The sequence below is a fragment of the Tachysurus fulvidraco genome, chromosome 14 (assembly GCF_022655615.1).
Source record: "Tachysurus fulvidraco isolate hzauxx_2018 chromosome 14, HZAU_PFXX_2.0, whole genome shotgun sequence".
NCBI lineage: Eukaryota > Metazoa > Chordata > Actinopteri > Siluriformes > Bagridae > Tachysurus > Tachysurus fulvidraco.
In genome coordinates this window covers 26,489,581-26,494,580 of record NC_062531.1, presented here as the reverse complement: position 1 = coordinate 26,494,580, position 5,000 = coordinate 26,489,581, and the positions used below count along the sequence as shown (strand labels likewise).

Genomic DNA, 5,000 nt, shown 5'->3' with positions numbered 1-5,000 from the left:
TAAACAGAAGCTCTGACACACTGCGTCATGTCTGTCACATGAACACTTTATAATGATTCATAAGCAGAAGTTGGTGTAATATCACAGCGAGTCGGCAGAGTTACAGCTGCACTGGGAGTCTGTGATGGAGCTTAACTGCCTCGGTGCATTGTTCACTCAGAATATACAACAGTGTGATGCCAATGGATCAGAGAGAGAGGGAGGGGGGAGAGGGAGAGGGCGGAAGGGACGAAGGAAAGAGCAAGAGAGGGGGGAGAGGGCGCGAGAGGCTAGTGCAAGGAGAGACGATGGGAAGAGGCGCATGTGGAGAGATTGGGACGGATGAGAGAGTGACGGACTCGGGAGGGTCGAGAGACATAGATGGAGGAGAAGAGAGACCGAGAAGAGGGAGAGCGAGAGAACAGAGAGAGAGAGACGGAGCGGAAAGTGAAGCAAATGGAGAGAACAAGCGAGAGGAGATGTATATGGCCTTTGGTATGAGAGAGAGAGAGAAGAGAGAGGAGAAGAGAGTGGAAAGATGAGGAGAGGAGGAGAGAGAGGGGAGAATGACTAGAGAGAGAGAGAAAGAGAGAGGAGAGAAAGAGAGCAGGGGGAGGGGGAGAGGAACAGAGAGAGAGAGAGACAGAGAGAGAGAGACGAGGGAGAGACAAGAGAGAGATAGAGAGAGTTGGGAGATGATGGAGAGAGAGAGAGAGAGAGAGAGAGAGAGAGAGAGCCTTTCCTCTTATTGTCACACAGCTCTGACACTGGAGACTCCTTTACACACACACACACACACACACACACACACACACACACACACACACACACACACACACACACACACACACACACACACACACACAGGATTAACAGATTAATAATAATAATAACGTCATCACCAACGTTCTCCTTTAGTAAGTTTAGTGCTGGCTTTTTATTCTGGCTCTTCAGTGAATCAGATCATTTGACTCACCAAAAAAAGAGTCGACTCATTCACATCCCAAATGACTACTAGACAATTTAGGTGTAAACCTAATCATTTTAAACAAACAAACAAACAAACAAACAAACAAACAAACAAACAAACAAATAAATAGATAAACAAACAAACAAAAAAATAAATAAATACTATTTTTAGTTTAGTTAATTACAGTTCAGTTTTAACGCAGGAAAGTTTTATATTATTATTTTGGAACATTTGATTGTTTACAGAATGCATTAACATGAACCTTAAGGAACTCTCTCTCTGTGTGTGTGTGTGTGTGTGTGTGTGTGTGTGTGTGTGTGTGTGTGTGTGTGTGTGTGTGTGTGTATGCCCCTGGCTGATGCATGGATAATCCATTACTGCACACACACACATTTGATGTACAGTAGACGCTTTACTAAAACCACACAAAAAGCTCACAGCTGCACTTTTTTACTCTCTGCACCTGCGATCAGCAGATGGCTGACACACACACACACACACACACACACACACACACACACACACACACACACACACACACACACACACACACACACACACACAAAATCACCATTAGCATTGTCCACTTCTACATTTTCACATCTGTTTGTGGTTGTATGAAGCTCCACTGCATGCTGTTTTAATGATTTGCATTAAACTTCTATTAAAAGTAAGATGACATTTGCCCCGCCCACAACCCCGCCCACAACCCCGCCTACAACCAGCCTCCCAAAGTCTGTCCTAAACCTTTGTTACGTTTTATTACACTGCTTTACATATGCATCATCATGGCTTTTTCCTCACCTAAGGATGTAAAAGTTTTGGCACCCCACACCATTTGCATTAAGAGAATAATCTGCAGCTCTGCAGTTTTTATCAAATGCCACATGACAGAAATATTATTATAATATTTCATCATGAAATGTTTGAAACTCACAAACATGGGATTAAATTCAGAAGAGACATAAAATGTGTTTTTAACTTCATCAGCACTGTAGTGCGAGAGCGAGGGAGTAAACGATGAACCATAACGAGTGTAGAAGGTCAGAGTGAATTCTTGAGCTGGAATTCTGACCTTGTGGGCGGAGCCTTGAGCCGATAAGGTTAATTATGGTGATGGTTCACGCGGATCTGTCTGTGTGAAATGTCTCTGTTCTGACACCAGACAAAACACAGGACAGAAATGTCCCACGGCAGGAACACACTGATTAAAAATGGAAAACGGATCATCCTCCACCTCACTGAAAGGTTAAAGAATGTGTGAGTGTGTGTGTGTGTGTGTATGTGTGTGTGTGTGTGTGTGTGTGTGTGTGTGTGTAAGAGAGAGAGAGAGAGAGAGATGAGTGCACTCTTGATAACGAGAGCTCTTGAGATGAAAAGAGGGGCATTAGGGTGGATAGAGTGAATAATTGAAAGGTAGGAAGCCTCCATTTCTATTTCTCATCCCCCCCTTCAGAGAGAGAGAGAGAGAGAGAGAGAGAGAGAGAGAGAGATTGTGTGTGTGTGTGTGTATGTGCGTGTTTGTGTGTGTGTGTGTGTGTGTGTGTGTGTGTGTGTGTGTGTGTGTGTGTGTGTGTGTGTGTGTGTGTGTGTGTGTGTGTGTGAGAGCGAGAGATGAAGAGAGGGTGAATGGTGTTAATTACTAGTCTTCCTCTGCTTCCTTCCTGTGAATTCTCATTCCCTAATGGCTCCTGAGTGTTCCTGCGGTCTGCACGTGTGTGTGTGTGTGTGTGTGTGTGTGTGTGTGTGTGTGTGTGTGTGTGTGTGTGTGTGAATGACAATGAGAGAGATGTTAGGGCTTAATGATGTGAGTGAGCTGCTGCTGCTGTTGATGTCATATTTTTAAGTTAAGCCACGCCCCCTTTGGGCCACATCTGTAGTCTGTATGATCTTCTCTAAGCTCTTTAACGTCCTGCTGCTGAACCTGAGCCTCATGCAGCTACACGTCCTCGTCCTCGTCCTCGTCCTCGTCCTCGTCCTCGTGTGACAGAGACCTTCAGCTCCTCACTGGGTGGATGAGGCAGGACGAGACACATCTATGACACGTCTGGGTCATTTAATCGCACGTGTTGTTGTTTAGAGTGACTAAGTCAGATACAAATACTGATCTTTTACACTGCTCTCAACTCCGCCCATAACTCCGCCCATAACTCCGCCCATAACCTCATGCTCAACTCCGCCCGTAAACTGTATATTTTCCTAAAAGCTCTGCCTCCAAATCACAAAGGACATTGTTTCATTTTGCCAAGAAAACCCAGACTGCCATAACTCTGCCCCAGACCCCATCATAACTCTGCCCCAGACCCCATCATAACTCTGCCCCAGACCCCAACATAACTCTGCCCCAGACCCCATCATAACTCTGCCCCAGACCCCAACATAACTCTGCCCCAGACCCCATCATAACTCTGCCCCAGACCCCATCATAACTCTGCCCCAGACCCCATCATAACTCTGCCCCAGACCCCATCATAACTCTGCCCCAGACCCACACCATAACCCTACTCCTAGACCCACACCATAACTCTGCCCCTAGACCACACCATAACTCTGCCCCTAGACCCCACCATAACCCTACTCCTAGACCCACACCATAACTCTGCCCCTAGACCAGACCATAACTCTGCCCCTAGACCCCACCATAACACTGCCCTTAGACCCCACCATAACTCTGCCCCTAGACCCCACCATAACTCTGCCCCAGACCCACACCATAACTCTGCCCCTATACCCACACCATAACTCTGCCCCTAGACCCCACCATAACTCTGCCCCTAGACCCCACCATAACTCTGCCCCTAGACCCACACCATAACTCTACCCAGACCCTGCCATAAAACTACCCCTACACCCTGTCCTGTCCCTGCCCCTAGACCCCTTCTAACCCCACCCCTCACTAACCCTGCTCCTTGAGTTACACCTTGAACTTCATCTGTAATAAACATTTAATAAACAACAATAAACTACACACTGAACCCCTTAGCAGGTAACTACACCTCAGTCACATGAAATACTTATACATTTATAAACCTACACACACACACACACACACACACACACACACACACACACACACACACACACACACACACACACACACACACACACACACATATATACACACACACACATTGTTAGATTATTAATAATTACTTACACCTTCACATTCCTCTTTCAGCAGCTCCACTCGGTGTGTGTGTGTGTGTGTGTGTGTGTGTGTGTGTGTGTGTGTGTGTGAGTGTGTGTGTGTGTGTGTGTGTGTGTGTGTGTGTGTGTGTGTGTGTGTGTGTGTGTGAGATGAACTGCAGGTGTGGCTTTTTTTTATTTCCATCTGCTTTCTGACTTCATTCACTCTCTCGCTCTCTCTCACTCTCTCTCTCTCTCTCTCTCTCTCTCGCTTTCTCTCTCGCTCTCTGTCTCTCACTCTCTCTCTCTCTCGCTCTCACTCTCTCTCTCGCTCTCTTCCTCCCTCTCTCTCTCTCTCTCTCTCTCTCTCTCTCTCTCTCTCTCTCTCTCTCTCTCACACACACACTCTCTCTCTGTCTCTCTCTCACACACACTCTCTCTCTCTCTCTCTCTCTCTCTCTCTCTCTCTCTCTCTCTCTCTCTCTCTCTCTCTCTCTCTCTCTCTCTCTCTCTCTCTCTCTCTCTCTCTCATACATTTCACTTGTCTCTCTTGTTGGCTTTCATTATTGTTGTTCTTTCTTTCTTTAATCTTTCTCTTTTTTTGTTACTAAAATGCACATTAGGTTGCTGCTGTGTGGGCGTGGCCTGATTAAGCAGCATAAGCTGGAAGGGTGTGGCCTGATTAAGCAGCATAAGCTGGAAGGGCGTGGCCTGATTAGACAGAACATGCTGCAAGGTCATGACCTTTATGATATCATGTCTGATGAAGTGGGCAGAGAGAACATGGACGTGTGTCTCAGCTATGGCTTTAACTCTGAGTCTCAGTGACTTTGTTCTCGACCTTCTCTCTCGCTTGTTGGGTTGTTTTTAGAAGTGCATTGTGGGATACGTGAAGCGTCCCGGGTGCCGTTTATAATGAGACACC

The 5,000-nt window shown here is 46.3% G+C and overlaps 1 protein-coding gene across 1 annotated transcript in view; it reads right to left on the bottom strand.

The window, feature by feature from the left end:
* lzts1 (leucine zipper, putative tumor suppressor 1) overlaps positions 1-4,158 on the bottom strand; it is a 16,457-nt gene extending 12,299 nt beyond the window's left edge. The window contains exon 1 of the mRNA XM_047822839.1: positions 4,107-4,158. The gene's annotated coding sequence lies outside the window, so the exon portion shown is untranslated. The remainder of the gene's footprint in view (positions 1-4,106) is intronic.
* Positions 4,159-5,000: the final 842 nt, after the last annotated feature.